Below are 20,821 nucleotides of genomic sequence, written 5' to 3'. Positions count from 1 at the left end.
TTTGTATATCTGCGATGTCTGTGGTAACTTCTCCCCTCTCATTTCTGGCTTTGTTTATATGAGTCTTTTCTCTTTTTCCTCAGTAAGCCTAGCCAGGTTTTTTCCCATTTACTAATTTTTTCAAGAACCAAGTCTGTTGTATTAATTAAGATGTAAGATGTAATGTTAGGTTGTTTACTCAGGAATTTCTCTTATTCTTGAGATAGGCCTGTATGATAAAAACTTCCCTCTTATTACTGCTTTGGCTGCATCCCGGAAGTTTTGATATGTTGTACTGTCACTCCCATTTGTCTCTATGTATCTTTTGATCTTACCTTTTATTTCTTCTTTGGCCTAGCCATTTTTCAGTGGTGTGTTGTTTAATCTCCACATATTTGTGGGCTTTTTTACTTCCTTTTTGCAGTTGATTTCTAATTTCAAAGCATTGTGGTTAGAGAATATGCTTGGTGTGATTTTAATCTTACATTTGTTGAGGCTAGTTTTGTGAACCACCGTATGGTCCATCCTTGAGAATGTTCCAAGTGCACTGGAGGAGAATGTGTAATCAGATGTTCTGGGAGGAAAGGCCCTGTATGTGTGGGTTATGTCCATTTGGTGTAATGTGCCATTTAAGGCTGATATTCTTTATTGATTTTTCTGTTTGGATGATCTGTGTAGAGCTGTCAAGAAAGTATTTAAGTCCTCTACCATGACTATGTTTTTGTGAATTTCTCCTTTTAGTTTTGTTAGTAGTTGCTCTATACGTTTTGGTGCTCCCTGATTGGTTGCGTATATACTGAGAAATGTTATGTCTTCCTGATGTAGTGTCCCCTTCATCACTGTAAAATGTCCATGTTTGTCTCTTGTTACCTTTGCTATCTTGACATTTACTTTGTCAGATATAAGTATAACTATACTTGCTTTTCTGTGGAGGCTGTTTGCTTAGAGAATCATTTTCTACCCTTTTGCTTTGAGTCTATCTTTGTCTTTACAGCTTACACGTTTTAGTGAAGGCAGCATATGGTTGGATTTTGTTTTTTGACCCGGTTTGCTACTCTGTGCCTTTTTATTGGTGAATTCAGTCCATTTACATTTAGGGTGATTATTGACGTCTGAGGACTTCTAATAGCCATTTTATCTTTGTTTTTTGGTAGTTTTCTGCTTTCATTGGTTCTTTTCCTTTGTGTTTCTGTATGTTGTTTTTGTTTGGTGGTATTTCATACTTTTTTTAAGTTATGTGGGGACACTCTTTTAAAGAGAGAAGCAACAAATATCAGGTACTTATATGTAGGATTTAATATTTAATATTTCCTTTATATTTTCCAAAAATGTTTCAGGCATATAATATCATTTGATCTCCACAGAAGTTACATGATTTAAGAGGAACAGCGGCTATTATTCACATTTTGGAAATAACAACATTAAAACACAGAGAAGTTACAAAATGAACCCAAGTGCACCCAGCTAGTTAAGGTAGATACAGACTCTGAGCTAGGATTTTCCAACGACTGATTATCATCCAACTGCTAGTTAGATATTTCCTTACAAAAATATCGACAGCCTTAGGCAGATTAGTTAAGCCAAATAGTAGTTCATCATTTCTGAAAAACAAGAAACATCTTTGTCAAGCACAAGGATATCGAGAAACTAAAGCTCCAGTGAATGAGGCTCTGAGGAGGCCATTGCGATATGGAATGATAAGTAAATTTAAACTGTGATATAATGGCTCCCTGCTTTAGCACCTTATAGTAAAGGATTTGGTGAGTTGGGGGTGAAGGCAATGCACAGTGGCCATGTGAACAAAGGCACAAGCTTAATAAACATCTGGAGTTAACTGAAATCAATAGATGTTTATTTGTGTCAATTCTAGCCTCTAGATTTTGGGGTAATTCTATTTCATATAACTGTTTCATGGGAAACACACCAAATGAACAAAGCTTTTTGTTATCATATTAGCCTTTTTCTCATGGAATTTTGGGCCTTAACAATTTAATGGACATTCAAACTAACTACAGAGTAAATAATTAATATAAATATCATACTTTTACTATCAGATTTGCTGATACCCAAGTGAGTATCTTTATTGCATGTGAGGTCTTTATTGCATATGTTACCTGGTTCCTCTATCATTAACTACGTTTTACAGGTGAGAAAACAGAAGCACTGAGATTTAGAGCAATTTGCTCCATCTCCCATAGATCATATGTGGTAAAGGTGGGGTTCAAACTCCAGTCAATTTGTTGTCAGACTCTTGGCTCTTTCTGACCTACTGGATTTATACCCAGACCTTGCTCCTCAGGAATTATGCTGGTACTGAGAACACAAGGGGAATAAGTGACAAGTCCCACCTCTGAGTACAAATATATTTTTGTACTTGATTGTTCATTCATCATTATACATTATACAAGTACTGTTTGCAGGCCCTTTTCCCAGGTGCTGAAGAGAACTATGAGTACACAGAGATGGCGGGCAAGTGAACAAGCAGTAACACAGTATCATGTATACTTCACTCGAGGTATGAACAAAATCTTATGGGAGCAAAAAGGAGGGAGCAGTTCTGACTGGGGATATGTGAAGTGACTGATGAACAAATGTAGCATGTTTAATTTCAGAAGGCTCACCTCTCAGATGTCTTAATATTTTCCCCTAGGTTCCTCTTTCTGTCCCTTTCTGTAACTTTCCCATTTATGCTTTCCTAATGACCAGAGACCACAGGAACAGCTGAGTTGGGCTGCAAATAGGTAGCCACATTCACAGCAAGAACGTGACTTTGAAGAGCAGACTTGGCCAGCTACACTGAAGGCCTCATCCATGCCCTTCTCATCAGGAAAGGACTTTAGTCCAACCAACCTTGGCTGAAGTTTCAGACAACAAGGATGCTACGGCTCCAAAGAGGAAAGAAAATAGAATCTTTCAGAGCATCTCACCCGAAGTTTCTCATAGTTTCTTCTTAAGTTTATTTTCACATGTCTAGCTTCCCTCTCTCCTTCAGAGCTACTTCTTTCTCTTTGGCATCCATCCCTGGCAACATGCTCAATGTGGGGGTCTTCTTTAGACTTACACTCGTTTTTTTGAATGAGTCAAAATTTTGAGAAACATATCTTCAAACAAAGTGAAACTGAAATACTCTGTATATAGTTGGGCACCTTTAATTTTTTTAATGTTTTTTCTTACATATTTCACAAACCGACAGAAACATTATCCAGTCAGCTTATTCCCACACACTAAAAGTATGTTTCAAACTAATTAAATGTAATTTCCTCTCTCAGATGTGTAATCCTCAAGTTTGGCCTTTAATGGAGTGAGATTATAATGTATTTGTTCTGGTGAAAAGTAAACAATATTTTCATTTGGGTAGCAGGGAAAAAATGATATCAAGTATTGCAGTGGAATATATAATTTTTCCTCCCAGTGGATACATTCTGCAAGTGAGACAAATATTTTCAATGTCTGATATGATTGACAAATGAGAGCCTAGACTTATTTTGTGAATAATTTTATGGCCTATGTTATGTTTCAGAAAACAAATCGCCTCTGCGGCATAACACTATGGTATAAATACTATTTGTTTCTGAGAAACAAGATAAAATTTCATCTTTATGCTTTTCTCCTTATCCATTTTTAAAGTTTGTATGTATTCAGAACAATAGTATTAAGAAAGGTGAAAAATTACTCATCTAGTTCCCTAAGCGACTTACCCACACTAAGAGTGGTGAGAACAAATGCAAACATCTTTAAAATTAAGTAAACTTGACAATGTACTAAGCTGCCCTGCAGTTTTAGGTTCAGCTGCTGTTCTGAAGAGAACGTGATACACAGAGAGAGCCTGCAGCAAGAACTTGAACTCCAACTTTGACAGATTAACTCTGACATCTGGGCTATGTGGCTTTCCCGTGCAGGGTACCACACCTCATCACAATGCCCACAGAGTTTACAATGAATTTGCAGAGTCAACCATTAGTATTCAAGGGCATAGCTCCTTAAGCACTGCTGCCATAGAAAAGAACGACTATTTCTATAGAACCAAGTACTTTGAACACAACCCCAGGGCCTACTGAACAGATGCACAGACAAGATGTGCCATGGTTTACCCAAAGCCGAGTTCTTGTGCTGTCAGAAGTGGTGTTCTGGACTTTATCTCCCCATCGAATTGGGACTCACTTGGCCATTTTTCTTCCCTAGATTGAATACCTTCTATGTATTTCAAAGCAAATGTGAAATCCGCTATGTAAGAAAAAAAAAGAACCATATATTACATATAATAGTTTATTTTTTAATTTGCCTAAAAATATCAAACTACAAAACAAGATTATAGCAGCCATATTAAAATGACGAGAAAAAAATAAAATAAAGTGGTGAGAGACATGGGGGAATGGAGGGGAGGACCCAGCTGAAAATCACACCAGAGGGAATGATCTCCTTTGGGTGGTTCTTTACTTATTCATGTGTTGTTTAAATTATATTTTATTGATTATGCTATTACAGTTGTCCCAATTTTTCTCCCTTTGTCCCTCTCCATGCAGTACCCCCCCACTCCCTCAGGCAATCCCCACACCATTGTTCATGTCCATGGGTCATGTGTATAAGTTCTTTGGCTACTCTACTTCCTATACTGTACTTTACAGCCACATGGCTATTTTGTAACCACCTATTTGTACTCCTTGATTCCCTCACCTCATCACCCATTGCCCCACAATCCCCTCCCACCTGGCAATCAGCAAAATATTCTCCATATCTATGATTCTGTCTTTGTTCTTCAGGAAATAGACAGGTAAATCCAGGAAGCACAGGGAGTCCCACACAAAGTGGATGCAAAGAGGCCCACTCCAAGACACATAATAATTGAAATGCCAAAGGTAAAAGATAAAGACAGAATCTTAAACACAGCAAGAGAAAAGCAGTGACCTACAGGGAAGTTCCCATAAGACTGTCAGCTGATTTCTCAAAAGAAACTTTGCAGACTAGAGGATATTGACAAGAAATATTCAAAGTCGTGAAAAGCAGGGACCTATAGCCAAGATGCTCTTCCCAGCAAAGCTATCATTTAGAATCAAAGGACAGATAAAGTGCTTCCCAGGCAAGAAAAATACAAAAGTTCATCATTACCATACCATTATTATATGAAATGGTAAAGGGACTTATTTAAGAAATAGATCAAAACTGTGAACAATGAAATGGCAATAGAAACATATCTATTGATAATTTAATCTAAAAAACGTCTTTGTTTAAAAATCCTCACCTGAAGTTATGTTTATTAATTTTCAGAGAGAGGGGAAGGGATGATGAAGAAATATCAATCAGTAGCCTCCTGTATGTGCCCCCACTGGGGATGAAAACCACAACCTAAGTATGTGCCCTGACCAAGGACCGAACCTATTGGGGTATGAGAGGCACTCCAACTATCTGAGCCACCCACCCAGCCGGAGCTCCTTCTGGTTATTTGTGTGTATGTGCTCGAGGTGCTTATTGGAACCTTATCCATCTCAACTTTCCAGATAACTCAATTCTTAGCAAAGGAACATTTTTTGGTCATCCTGACAAAGACGACAGGGACCCCGGGAGATGAGAGAAACATCTCTGTCTCTCCTATGCTAAACCTGGAAGTTTTGTTTCTTTTAGGGAATATGAATCTTCTTGATCATTTTTACACAGGCCAAAATTTCCCTAAGTAGAGGAAAACTTTCAACATTCGGCGGCTGAAAAATGTGATTATCACTGGCAATAACATTTTTTAACTGTACAAATGATAAAATTATCACTACCTGAAAATGGTAGTAAATTGTTCTGAGTGATCACTGGCTTTGTTTCTGACCAGTTTGGAACAGATTCCATGGTCTTTCAGGGCGGGAGACACCAGGAAGCCGAGGCCACTTCCCTGCCCCATCCTTCTCTCCTTTCCCTCCCCGTCCTCTAGCTGAGTGGGGCGGTGAGGTAGGGGCCAGAGACTGTGAGGGATGATCTTGTTATCCCACTACAAAACGAGAGTCTTTTCCAAAGGCCTGGGTTCCAAGTTACTTCTTTCTCCCCCAAGACATTTGCCCTGGAGTCTGTGGCTAACACATGCCCCTTTTCACATAATGAGTTGGCAGGCAGCCTTTAGGCGTTTCCCCCCAAATTCTGGGATTTATTTAGATTTATCTATTTGTCTACTCAGGGCAGACGTGGCTATAGATTCGGCACACCTGTTAGAAACTGGCACTGCTGTGGCCAACTCTGGATACCTCATTATGAGTATAATACAGGGTGGGGCAAAGGGAGGGTTATGGTTGTTTGTATGGAAACAGACATGCAGGTTATGATTATTACAACAGCTTTATTAACTCTGCGTCTCATGTACTCAACACCTATAAACCTATTTTTGCCCCACCCTGTACATTCTTTTCCATGAAGTCATTTATTACATATCTTCAATTTAATATTCTCCCCTGTGAAAATAACTAGAAAGGTGTTTTCTTTTATTCTGAAAACCAAAATGTCTTCTGTTCCCTGATTATAGTTCTTTACAGTTGACTAGCACCAGAATTGGCTGTTTGTCTACTTTCTTTTCCTCCACGTCAATGAGTTACATGTCATAGACAGTATAGGATGGGGGCTTGCCCCCTGCACAGCCCCCCCATTGCCTAGAAATAAATGTGACTAGAAATAAAACCTGCTCGAGGTTTAGAGCCTTAGATTAACAGACTTCTCTGGGTGTCACAAGAGAAGTTTTCTTCTGATATAATGATGTTTCATTTGAAGAAAGAACTAATGGGTAACAGATTCATTACATATTCATGAAGCCAGATTTATGCTAAAAGCAAGGCTTAATGGAAATATCTTGGAACTCAAACTTTAAACATTACAGCTGGAATATAATCATTCCTTATCAGTTTTTTTATCTCAGAAATTTCATTTGCACCTCTAAACTTAGTATTCCCTCACTGGTGCCTACTCTTTCTTAGAAAAGGGAATTTTCCAGGTTGCATAAACTCTATATTAGAATCCATTGACGTCCATCTCTCACTGATGTGATGGAAGAATGGAAAAATTGCTACAAATGTGATCCTCTCTGAAGGTAAAAGATGGACATTTCATGAGGAAATGGATCATAAATTCCCTTCATTCGAGTCAATATATAAACATGAAAGATTTCCAGTTAGTTGCACTGAAGTTAACATGTCCAGATTGAAGGAGAAGAGACAGCCATAAACTAGAAACCAGTGAGAGACAGAAATTAAAACAGACATGGCAATAAATGAGGAAAGTGGCAGTTTCATCAAGGGACAGCCGGGAGGGCAGGAGTGACCAGTGCAGTCTCAGGATGGTCCACAGCAGGCGGCAGGCCCACCTGTCCTGTATGCAGTGCCTCTGGGGCTGCCTGACTGAAGAGTACAAATGGCAGAGGGGTGTGTTTCTGCCGCTAGCAAGCCAGTTCCTCACCAGAGCTTACAGAAGGGAGGGGCAGAAGGAGGCAATCTCAGTACCAGGGAGCTGCTGCGTTCTCATTGTTTACCCTCCAATCTAGCCTCTATAGTGGAAGGGAGCAAGATTCCTTTTGGAAACGTATCATCAGGGGTCAGTTTCCCACGGGACCTAAGTCATCCGTGGCTTTTGCTAAACAGCCTACAATCATAACAACAGAGGAAGAAACGGAGGGCAGTGGAAAGCACAGTGCCTCAAACTGCACTCAGTAAGTAGAGCAATAATCCACACCAACAGTGTGTGTCTTACGTATCAGATTTGGATTTTTTTCAATTTAGCGTCTGTTTACCATATATTTCCACTCCCCTTTTATTCCCATAGGGTAGCTCGAATGGCAGAGACACCAGTTTCCCTGAGGTCTCCGGCCCAGGAGATGGTGGGGCTGCTCTTGGCTTTGCTGTTGGGAGAGGCAGGCAGTGGTCCTCCCAGGTGTATGCAAGTCATCACCATAAATAACCTGTCATCAGTTTAGAGAATCCTTCTAGGCTTTTTCTAGACCAAAAGGAATTAAGAGTTAACTCCATTTTTGCCACCATCTCACATTCTAGAAAATTTCATCTAATCATCAGAGCCTCCTCTGTAGTGATGGAGCACAGGACAGCATATGAAAGACTTTCATGGAACTATTCTTAGTTCTCTGTAGATTGGTTCGTATGTGCATTCTCATTTTTACCATTCACATGCTAAAGTTGGGTACTTGACTTTTGGAGTGTGTGATCTTTAGGACATATCCCTTTTCTGATGCTTCTTGGTTACAGATTAGAGAGAGAAGGGAGTAGGTCTATTACACCTGGAGAGAAAAGAGTGGGTAAAGGATTCAGGAAAGAAACAAGGACAAACATACTCTTTTCAGAAACCGGAGAGCCTTTTCAACTGTCAGTGTGTGCAGGTTATGTGTATTCCGTCTGACGCCAGAATTGCTGACCCCAAAGAAGATTTGGGGTCTAGTATTCTCCAAACAAAGAAGGCAAGGGGTTTCCCCCACAATTTACAAGTAACAGTATTTCAGGACTGTTTTGCAGAATCTTAATGAACATGAGAGGCAGAAGTGAATTGATTGATGCATTTATAGATGAAAGGGCTAAAAGTTTTTTTTTAATTTAATTGAAAAAAATAAACCATCTTAGCCTCAAATACCTGCCTGTCTTAGTTTGCATGTTCATGATGTGATGGATTTTATATACTCAAATAAGATGTTATGAAGATTTTAAAATAAGTTAAAGTGCTTTTTATAAATTCATCCTAATGTAAATGAGTTTTTCAAAATTATTTATTTTTACATTTTATATGTACTTTAAAATAACCCCAGTAATTTAAAACTATTTTAATTTTTCTAAAATGCATGCCCTTGGGCCTACTCAGCAAAATTTAAATGGTAAAGACCTGCATCTGGTTGACTAAGAGTATTTACTTCTTAATGTGGGTCTTTGACAATAGGCTTTGTAAAACGCAGTTATTTCCTATGCTCAGAGCAAGGATCCCTACAGGTAATTCAATTTTGCATAAAAAAATGTTTTCTTTAAGGAAGATAAAGAAAGGGAGAAAAAATAATAGATTAATATGAATATCTAGTCCACTTTGTTAAAAGAGAAATTTTCTCAAACTGAATCTATCTCTTCTTGCCAAGTTAGACTTTTAACAGAGTTAATATTCGTGAGTGAGAAGTTTTAAGTAATTTGGAAATAAACATGACATGAGCTGATGGCAATGTCCTAACTAGAAATCCCCAACCCAGAACTTTTAAGTTGTCCAAAGTGCACATACTGGGGTAAGAAGAGCAAGCCACCCTCTCTCAGCTGTGTTATCTGCAGAAGGATCTTCCTACCTGAGGAGATAGAGCTAATGGGATTTTTCCAATGAGCCAAAAACGGGGAGTATGACGTAAGAGCTTCCTGCCAGTCTTTTTTCTGTGCTCTCTAGTTTACATGGGCTTGTACCCAAAAGAACCCCAGTGGAAATTCTTTTGAGTACCATTTGGATGTAGCCACTAGTTCTGAGGCAGGACTGCTAGATTGAGGTGCCTGACCCCCTCTGTGTGGAAACAGGCTTGCAAGAGGAAACAAACTTACGAGGAAAACCACAGAGAAAAAGAAGGTCCAGTTTTATTTAGCTGGACCAGGAACCCTGATCAAAAGTTGACCTATAGTCAGTCACAGTGTCATTATAGTTTAGTTAGCATTGCAGATAGACTCGTACCCATCTTCAGCCAATGTCTTGACAGTTCTGGAAAGGACCACTTAAAAACAAAAGCTCCCCCTCCCATTGGGAAGTCAGTGCCCTGCCTGCTCCACCCCCTCTCTACCTAGATCCAGCCTTAATGAGTTCCTCCCAACTCACTCAAAACAGAAGCTGAACCCCCAGACCCTTCCCACTGCTCACTTCTCTAGTCTGCCCACACTCCCTTACCCGAGTACTTTCATTGTAATAAAACCTCTGTGCTTTACTGAATCTTTGTGTCTCACGCTCAAGTTCTTTCTTGCACAATGACAAGAACCTAGACACTGCCCCTGGGTCAAGGCCTCTCTCTGCCTCCCTGTGAGCCTCCAACACCATTTCCCTCTGGCTTCTCCAGGGAGAGAGCCAGGCTAAGCTAGGAGAGGAGCTTCCTCTTTTCCATTAAGCCACAAAAAGACCCTGCATCCTATTTCTTCCCAGTCTTGACACTTTCCTCACCAATACAGGCTTAGACCAAAGAATTTAGCAAGATGCCCATCGATCAAATCTTTCTCATTCAGGAGCAGTTTTGTACCTGCAGGAGGCATTTCGAAATGTCTGGAGGAAAAAAGTGAGCAGAAGACCAGCACTACCTTAGGGATGCTGCTCCACTTCCTATGAGGCTCAGGACAGCCCCTGCAGCAGGGATTATCAGGCCTGAAATGTCGACATTGAGGAGGTTAAGAAACTTCGATGTAAACCAAATGGAGGGGGAAAAAAGGCAACAGAATACCACATTGGGTCAAATGCCTCAAAAAAATCAAGAATAATTGAAATCAAGGAAAAATCCAGAGACACAGAGTGGGCTCTCCACCCTGTAGCATCCGCTGACTTCTTAGAAGGCTGCTGGGCGCTTAGGCTGCTGTGACAATGTCTTTTAATGGCCTCATAGTTCTTAGGGAAATACCCCAGCTGAGGGTACAATTTAAAAAGTCTATTAGCATCTTTATTGTAAATGTCTTTGGTATCAGATGGAACAGAGGATTCATGGCGTGAGCCTGTTTGCAAAAGAACTTGCTGCTCTGTTTTAAGAGGAATTGCCGCCACGGCAACAAAACAGGGATGGATTTCTCCACCACGCATGACAGGTTTCCTCTACTCAGAGGCCAAATCTCTCCTCTCAAGCATGCAAAGCTCAGAACGAAATTTATAACCATAAAATTCCTCTGTAGTCTCTAAAGTTCAGCTTGGGGAGTTACCTTGTTTTGAATTTTTTCAGGTTGCCCTTCCCGCCAAATCAGACTGATTTGCCCACTTATCTTTAAGCTAATGGCAACCTTGCTTCCCTCAGGCAAATAGGTAAAAATAAAGTATCATACCTCTATGGGCATATGGCCAAGTAATTTTTTAGGTTTAATTTTCAAACTATAAACATAATATATGAACATGATTATTGGAAAAAATTCAAACACAGAAATACATAGCATAAAAGTCAAAATCTCCATGCCCAAATCTCATGCTCTGTCTTATGTCTATAGTACAGTAGGCAGTTTGATGGTTGTATAATCCAATTGTTTTGAGAATAATTTTTGAGTAGTAAATACATGCAAATTGTTGAGTAGTAAATACATTCAAAATTCAAAAGTCACCAAAGAGTTTACAGGAACATCTAAGTCTCTTTCCTTCCCCATTTCCAGCAATTCATTTCCTCTCCATTGAACCCTACAACAGCAGGGCAGTGTATTTGGGATATGCATAATATTTCATGCATTTATAGACAAGTGTTTATGATATTAAGTTACCATTTATTATTTACTATGTGTCCAAACTGATAAAAAACTTTACATGATCTCATTTAATTCTCAGATAACTGGCAGAAGGTTGGACAGTATTTAAATTAAATATTTAAGAGATATGACATTATGAAACATAAAATTTTGTAGGTCAAAATGGTCAAACATCAGCAAGTCATATGCTTGGACCTCATTTTAGGAAATTAGGAGATTTCCATTTTCTGGGGCATGGAAATGTAGGTATCCTGACAACCTTCCCACTCCAAACAGCCTCAACTGCGCAGTTGAGTTTGCAAGAAAGTAAAATACCCAGAAGGGGAATACAAATTGGGAAATGAAATCAGCCGGAAACCCTGAGGGTCAGAGGTCTAACATCCCAGTGAGTCGAGGAGATGAGGTCTTGGGAAGGCTTTGGGGCTCACAGAGGAAATGCAGAGCTCAGAGGAGACGGAAATGAAACTTTTATAATAACCTTATGTAACTCTTATAAACATTTGAATGACCACATCTTCAGCAAGAGGGAAACTTAGGGGAAAAAAATCTGCCCTTCAGCACAGACAGGCAACAAAGAAACTTGTGCTTCTTGGCCTTCCCTGAGAATTCATTACCCTGGGAACATCCCCCCCGCCCAAGAGTTGTACATTCAAATCTATGCCACCACACAGAATGGGAAATTCCAGTTAGGAATGGAGCATACAAGGGCTTGGGCTGGCAGTGTGCCTGATCCCGCTGTCAAAAGCAAACTGCTTCGGGGGAAACCTCTCCAACACAGATGAGAAAAGATTACCATAGATAAGTCCACATATCATGAAATGAATTAAAACATAATAATAGAACACTGTGAATAAAGAGATTTAAGACAACAAATAGAACTCCTAGATTTGAAAAGTAAGAGCTGAAATTAAAGTCTCAAAAAGGAAGTCAAATAGACAAAGGAAACAGGAAATCATTGAAATCAAAGATGGAGCCGAGGAAAGATACAGGCAGGGAAAATACAAAAATTTTAAGAGCTGCCCGCAAAAGAAGGGCAGCTTGATTTCTGCGGCCCATAAGAGACATGGAAAGAGAAAGGGAAGGTTCAATCTGTGCCTGAAATCAACTTTAGATGAAACGTATAATCAGTATTTAAAGAAATAATGGCTGAGAATCTCCAAATTGATGAAAGACAAGAATCTTCATGCTCAGAAAATATGAGTCCCGAACAGGATAGAAACCCATCATATATCATAATAAAACTGCTGAAGATCAAAGACAAAGGTCTTAAAAACAGCCAGAAAAGTAAAAGAGAGGCTTTGTAATTTGGTGGAGATGACCAACCCAGGAACCAGCAGAGGTGAGTTTTACTCACATCTTTGAGCTGCTGAAGCCCACGCACCCCACAGCAGCTCTGCTGGGTGCCCACGGCGAAGGGCTGTCTTGTCGCCTGCCGAGTAATTCTCAGCCTCCGCGAAACGCCTTGCCAACATCTGCTCCTTTCTGACCCCACAGCTTTTAGTTTTTACTCTCTTTGCTTTCTAAACTTTAAATATGTCATTCATTCATGCAGCACATATTTACTGAGCAACTACAGTATGCAAGGCATCGGCCTAGGATAACCAAAAATCAAAACTATACATAAAATAAGAGGTTGAGAAACATAAGTCTTTTTTTATTTTTAAGATATTCACCCAAGGACATTTTTTTCATTGCTTTTTAGAGAGGGAGGGAGGGAAGGAGAGAGAAACATCAAACACCAACTCATTGCCTTCCTTCCAACAGGCAGACACTACCCCGAATGTGGGGATAATCTCTCCATTCCATTCTTCATGATTTAATCACATGTACATGTTCCTGAATAACATGTTGTTTAGATCTGCCTGTTTTTGAGCTTCATGGGAATGGAACTACACTTCCGTGTTCTTCTGCAATTGCTCCGAATTATTTTTCCCTGAAATTCACTGCTGTTGGCGCACAGAGCTGGAGTTCACTTGGCCTGCAGCACAGTATTTCACGAGAGCTGCCCACAAAAGAAGGGCAGCTTGATTTCTGCGGCCCATTAGTTATGGCACCTTTGTGACTTCCAGACTTTATTTTTTTCCCAAAGCTATAAAATATTATCCAAAGACAAAGATGCTTTCGTTGCATTTTGGAAGTTTTTATATATAGTTTGCCATTCATATTTGGTTTTAAGTATTTTAAATTTCTGTGAGGTTTCTTTTACACATGAAGGCATTGTTTAAATTTCAAATGCATATATATTTTTGAAATTCCCTTTTTGGTAATTATTACCTAATTTAATTTTCTTGAGGCCAGAGATTAGACTATATGATACAGATTTTTGAAATTAGGTGAGAGTTGCTGTATGCTTGGTTGATAATGTATTTAAAAAATAATCCATATGTGCTTGAAAATTCTAATAGTGAGCTTGGCACTCCACGTATGCACATTAGATCAAGCTTTTTAATTCTGTTGTTTAAGTCTTCCTCATCCTTAGTGATTTTTTTTTTGCTTACCTCTTAAATCAATTACTGAAATTGGTGTGATATAATCTCTCACTGTGCTGGTACGTTTATCCTCATAATTTATCCTCATAATTTTTCCCAATCTTAGTCTGTATTTTATAGCTATGTTCTAGGTATATACAACTCTAGAATTACCACTTTTTTTGTAAATTAAAAATAATATATACCTGTGACCCTCTTTATCTTAGATATTGCTTTTGTCTTAAGTTTAATATGTTTGATATCACGTTAGCACCAGCTTTCCTTTGGTTAATATTTGCCTGGTATGTATTTTCCTATCTTGTTATTCACTACCTTTTGGTGCCCTTATTTTATATTTAATGTATACTGGTAGACAGTATATAGCTCATTAAAAAATAATCTAAAACTGTTTTTAGCTGGAACCCTAGTCTGTTTACACCGATTGTGATGGCTGACATCGCATTCATTTGTAATCTCTTATTTTATAGTATTTGTCACCCTTCTGTGTGTTTGCGCTTTTTATCTAGTCTTTTTTCAGATTGAGGTGTTTTTCCTCACCAGATTTTTTCGTCCTCTAGTTTGGAAATTTTACTCTACTTTTATTATTTTGGGGAGTTACTCTAGAAATGTAAATGTGCATGTATAACAATTACATTTAAAAGTGAATCTATGTAGTTGCCATGTTTCTGAATATTTCAGAGAACCTAGAACATTCCATTCTAATTATCCCATTCTCAACATATGTGTTGCTATTACTTTCTTTCTCTCTGCAGAACATTCTTCAAGTATTCTCTTACCAAGAGTCTCTTGGTTTTCAGTGCTCACAAAGGTGTTCTTCTAAAATATTTTTATTTTACCTTTTCCCCCCAGTAGCCATTATAGGGCATAGACTTCCTTGTAGACACCTGCTTACTTTCCATATTTGGAGCATATTATTTTACTGTCATCTAACTTGCATTTTGTTCTTTTTTCTTTCTCCTTTAATTCATAATATATTCTGCATCTCATTATTTTAATATTTTCAGTATTTTGAAGTCAGACTTATGTAGTTTGTTGATTCTTATTCATGGTAGTTTTATTTCTCATGTGTATTTATTTATTTGAGTTCATGGTTCTAGAAACTTTATCTGTGAGACTTTGAGGCCTCAGCTTAAAGTGTATTTCTTCAAAGAAAATTTGTGTTTACTTCTGTCCAGGGCCTGAGACTTGTTCACAAAGTTATTCAGTCCTTGCAGGTTGTGTGGATTCAGGTCTCAAATCTTCAAAGGTTAGGAATTCTTAGGGGAAACTGCTCTTTTTTCCATTTCACTGAGCATGAATGCATATATCTTAGCTTTCTCCTTATTTCCAGCTGTGTACGTGTGTGCCCATCCCTCTAATTCATTCAGAGAGGGTTTCTTTATGAGATCTTGCAATCTGGGTGTGTGTGTGGGGGCGGGGGGAGTGTGAGCATGGAGGGGAGGTCTCTGGTCTTGACTCTTCCACTCAGCTTAGAAACAAGCTGTTTCTTATCCCTTGCACTGGCAGGTGTGGCTACAGTTTTTTACAGCTTCAAGCCTTCAGAACAATCACTGATTTCTCATACATGTTAATAGAAAGATTTAAATAATATTTTATCCAACTTTTGGTGGGTGATACAGGAGGAATGATACCAGAAGGAGTTCCTCTGAATATCTATACCAAAATCTTATCTCCTTTGTTACTCATGGTAAATCTGTAAGGTTAACAGATAGGATAACACAAGGAAACAAGTGGAGAGATTGAATATCTAACCCAAGGCCACATAGAGCATCACCAAGTTCTGAGTCTCTCCCAGGTGTTCCGCTTGTGTGTTCCACTCCTATGTCTAATCCCTGTTTGCCTGGAACTTAGAGCTTAGAGGGGAACCAGCAGTGAATAACCAGTGAAGAGATGGTGACAGGTTAGGCTGTTCCTATGTACACTGATGCTGCTTTACCAATGGTCCAGATGGGGTAGAAAAGCTACTTTCCTATCCAGCTTTAAATAGAACTGGTAATCCTGCAAAGCTCGCTTTCGCTGTTTTTTAAATCAACACACGTGCGCACATGCATGCACATGCACCAAGTATTAGCACATGATTTCTGCATGATCTTATGACATAGAACATTTAAAATGTTAAAATATCTGGCCAGTGTTTTGTTTATGTTCAGTGAATATAAATGTTTAGTAGGAAGTTGACATTTTAGGCTTGAATATGTTCAGATTGTGGCATGAAAGGAAGGTCAAGTCTAAAGAAAACAGAGAGGGAGAGACAATAGTTAGCGATTAGTCAAAAACTGCTTTAGTTGTCACATGTCCAAATAAAGGACAGTAAGATAATTTGCCATTTGTTTTAATCTCATTTAACCTTTTTTTCCCAATTTAATCTATTCAATGAACTCATGAAACTTAATTCATTGGAAGGATATATTTAAATGATGTTTCATTAGCTGAATTTTTTTTGCCTCTTTTAGTAATGTAATATCAGCCCTGGCTGGTAGAGCTCAGTGGATTGAGCGCGGGCCTGTGAAGCAAAGGGTCGCCAGTTCGATCCCCAGAGTCAAGGCACATGCCTGGGTTGCAGGCCAGTTCCCAGTGGGAGACACATGAGAGGCAACCACACATTGATGTTTCTCTCCCACTCTTTCTCCTTCTCATCCCCTCTCTCTAAAAATAAATAAATAAAACGTTTAAAAAATGTAGTATCAGTAGTAGCTGAAGGCTGATTGAGTAAAAGCTCCAAAGCCAAACCCCTGGTACATAAGAAAAAGGTTTGGTGGCAAGTGTCAACAGAAGTGACCTGTGGAATGACAGCAGGGAAACTACCCGTTGGCAGCACTGTGGAAAGCAAAGCTATGTAACTGGAGAAACCTCTTCTGCCATAGATTTTTTAACTTGTCAGGAAGAGTTATTTATATGTATTTTTAAAATATATAGTGGCTCTGTATACACCTGTAATTTTCCAAATGAAATAAATCTGACCAGTACACTTATGGAGTGGATATGACGAGGGTTATGTCTGAGAAACAAATGAAAGTCTGAATGTCTGTTTATTTCTCCCCGAAACAGACCAATTCTCAACAAGAAATTTAATCCACTCTCTTCACAACATCCTAGAGAGTTACCTTATCATATCAGTGTTTGGCACAAATAATGCTCCTTTTTTATTAGAAAATCTTTTATCACAAAATCATAAACATGTAATTCTCTAACATAACAATATCCTACTCAGGCATGCCGTATGACATTGTAGGTGAAACATTCAAAGTGAAACTATAGATCACTACACCCGTATCATTACCCCGCCAACCACACTCAGCAGGCGTTACTTCCACTGGACCCGGTCGCCTCTCCAGTCTAGGATAAAGCATCCCCATTTCTTCCTCCATGGGTCACAGTGCATGGAACAGACTGCAGCCTGGGTACCGGCTAAGGTACATAAGTCCTGACCTTCCTAACACTCTCAACCAGAGATTTTCAACTTTTTTTATCTCGTGGCACACAAAAACTAATTACAAACTTTCTGCAGCACACCTCAAAATGCTGTATTTTTGGCCCAGCTGACAAAGAACTTGGTATAATGTGATTCATTCACACTGCACAATTACTGTTGTGTTCTCATTATTTTATTTGACCATCAAAGGGAAAAGAGGTCAGTGCCCCTGACTAAATAGTCAGGTACTGCATGTTTTAAAAGTTCTTGCCACACACTGCTTGAAAATCGCTGATCTAAACAAACATAATGCTTTGGGGGGAAGGTTATATAAAAGCATTATGTTCCTATATGTAAGGCAACAGTACTTGTTGCATTAAAGATAGAGAGATGACTCCAGTGTAAGTAGCAAATTCTTTTTTTATTTTATTTTTATAAAGAGAGGAAGGGAAGGAGAGAGGGAGAGAAACATTAATGTATGGTTGTGTCTTGCACATGCCCCACTGGGGACCTGGCCCACAATCCGGGCACATGCCCTGACTGGGAATCAAACAAGCCACCCTTTGGTGTGAAAGCCCGTGCTCAATCCACTGAGCTACACCGGCCAGGGCAGCAATTAGCAGATTCTAAAAACTCAAAACGGATACGTACCTGGATGGACGGGCAGACAGACAGACACACACCCCATCACAGCCTTGCTTGGAGTTTCATCACAGATATTAAAATTCACAAATGTATTTTGTGTGGTTGATAGGAAATAGAAGAAAAAACTCCTCTGTCCTTTGGACACATAGCTTACCCGGGACCCACGCAGCCAGTTAATTATACAGGGATTGACTTCGTATTTTACAAGTAGGAGGTATGAGGTCAAGGAAGGAAATCTTACTTCACACCTGGAGGAAAACGTAGCTTCAAAGACACGTACAGCATAACCAACAGACGGGTTATGACACAGGGTCTGTGGGATTTGTGCCAACTCACTATATCTGGACAAAACGAAAACCTTCCTACCACGATTGTAGTATAAGGAGCTGGTGAACGTTCTTACTCCATGAAAAGCCCCGTTTCCTAAAACGAACACATATCACATTTTCAAAATGCACACATTTCCAGACACCTTAACTACCTCACGATGGCTTAGTAACAACTTGTGCTAACTGATGGAAATTCCAATTGTTCGGTTTTTCTGGGTTATTTTGCCAGAGGCTTATCCCATGCAAAAAATTAAACCTATGTATTTAAATAGTGATTTTAACCACACATGTATATAGAGCTTTACTATTCAGTTTTAAAAAATAAAAACGGTTTTGTTTATTGTTCCACGTGTTTAAACCTTGGATCTCACGCTTTTCGTGTACTATGAATCACGAGATGCACCTAAAAAATGTGAAAATGACCCGTGCTCTTGGACTCTGTGTGCTCCAAGTATTCACATTCAGATGCTTTTTCAAACTTTGCCCCCTTTAGGAGAAACCCTTCAACTGGGGCTGTACGCAAGTTTAAAAAGATGTCACTAGAGACAAGTTTCTTCCCCGAGGCACGCTGCCATGGTACTGTCTGTGTGTCTGTCCTGAGCATTAAACATATTGCTACCGATTTGCGGCTCACAGGCAGAGGCTGGCGTGCAACCCACTTTGAACAGAGAGGCTTCATAGGACATCAGTTCAGAAAACCCCTTTATGGCTGGAAAAGGGGCCTAAACATACTTCTTGACAGTCGCTAAACATTTATGAGCTTTTTTTCCTGTTGTGAAAAACAAATGGGTTAAAAGCAATTGTGGCCATTGTCTATCTAGAAAGTCAGGTGCAGACAGGTTTGGCACCTTTCCCAGAGGACATGTCAGCATGATGTGACGCAGGGGCATGAGGTGCTGGCCAAACTCTGGGGAGAGTCACCTGAGGCTGAGAATCATGCTGTCTGTATAGTGGCATTCCTTCCCAGTGAACCTGGCTAAATGAGGTGTTACGATGGTCTGTTCCCATGGCCTCACGTCTCCACCCGGGGAAGTACGGCACTGCCTCTTCTTCCCTCCCATCCCCAACTTCCAAGTCCAGAGCTGCTCAGAAACACGAAAGAAAGCCTTACAGAGAGCTAAAACCAAATGTGGATACCTAAAAGCTGTTCAATATCATTTTGCACAGAGAATAAAGGGGCAGCAGAAAGACCTTTTGGTCTTTTTCACTCAGTTTCCAGAACTTCGTTCCTCACTATTTTCAAAGGACCCAATTCCTCCCCAAAGAGGAAAGTCAACCAGGGTTCTATCAAGTGCCTTACAGGTGCGCCTGCTCCCCAGTGAATGCCCAGCTCCTTGGGTATCTGATTCGCCTCTGTATCTCCCCAGTGCCTACAGAATGTCTTGTTCCATCAGTACTCGGGGGTGGGTGAGCAAGAGGGCTGATGGGTAAAATGCTGTTTCCACTTCATTTATCCACTCAGTGAAAACCTGCATTTGTGGCATCGTCTTAAATCCAAAGAGCAAGGCAGTGGGCCCACCCACCCGAGAGGCTGATTCTAAGACCCATTCTCAAAGAGAGTCATGGAGACATACAGAGAAGTGTTCATTAATTTCCAGGTGACTGGCTGAAGTCCTCTGTTGGTTTTACAACCACCAAATGCTTCTGCGATTCTGTAACTCAAATGAGTGTCAGACCTCTGCCAGCAGGTTTCAAAGGATGCAGATTTATTTAACTTTTTAGTCTCAGGGAAAGCAAGACTAAATATCAAGTGGGAGCCTTTTGCTGCAAATTCTGTTGCAAAGCAGTAACTTGACAATAAGGAAAAATTGTTCTCTAACCCGCCTCACCTTATTGGGAGAATAGAGGAATTTATTCATACAAGTACCTTGAAGTAACCAATAGATGCAGAAAGTGCATCCCAGCCAAGGGAGAGGGCCCAGCTCCTGACAATCATGCTGCTTCAAAGGGCAGGAGTGACCACCCTCCCTGCCCAGCCTGGACAAATAGACAATCTTGCCCATAGATGTCACCTAATTGTGTCTTTCCGTTGCATTTCATTGAGAACCAGGGCTTATTAGAACTAATATTCCTTCACCCATGCAGTATCTAAAAGACTGCAAAGGACGGGAAAAGAGCTCAATAGAGATGGCAGAGAAGAAAACGTGTGGAGAAACAGCAGTCTTTGCTGCTCTTTGCCATCACTAAAATAGACTGGTAATTGCAACATAAGCTATGGAACACAACCTTAAATGGTACACTTGTCGGGGGAAAAAATGCATTGAGTGAATGGTGGGAGAAGGCTACCAACATTCTGCCTTATTTTAACTTGCTCTGAAACTGTGGCCCTGTCCTTGAACTTGTGTTTTATCTCTAAAGCATAGACAATTGAGCTTGCCCAATAGACATTTCAGAACAAACATTTACTTTGTTGGCATCCCTTAGTAGTCTGCTTCTGGATCTTGGCTGAGCCTCAGGATAAAGTTCACAATAGTGTCAGAATCTCCCAAATTCCTGGAATTCCACACCATCACCCACCCCTTTGCCCATTTCCTCTGTAGAAGAGGGTGGGGCTGCATCCTAGGA

The sequence above is a fragment of the Sturnira hondurensis genome, unplaced genomic scaffold (assembly GCF_014824575.4).
Source record: "Sturnira hondurensis isolate 20B ecotype Veracruz unplaced genomic scaffold, ASM1482457v3 Scaffold0005252, whole genome shotgun sequence".
NCBI classification, from domain to species: domain Eukaryota; kingdom Metazoa; phylum Chordata; class Mammalia; order Chiroptera; family Phyllostomidae; genus Sturnira; species Sturnira hondurensis.
The sequence above is the reverse complement of the archived record's forward strand: the minus strand, read 5'-3'. Positions refer to the sequence as shown.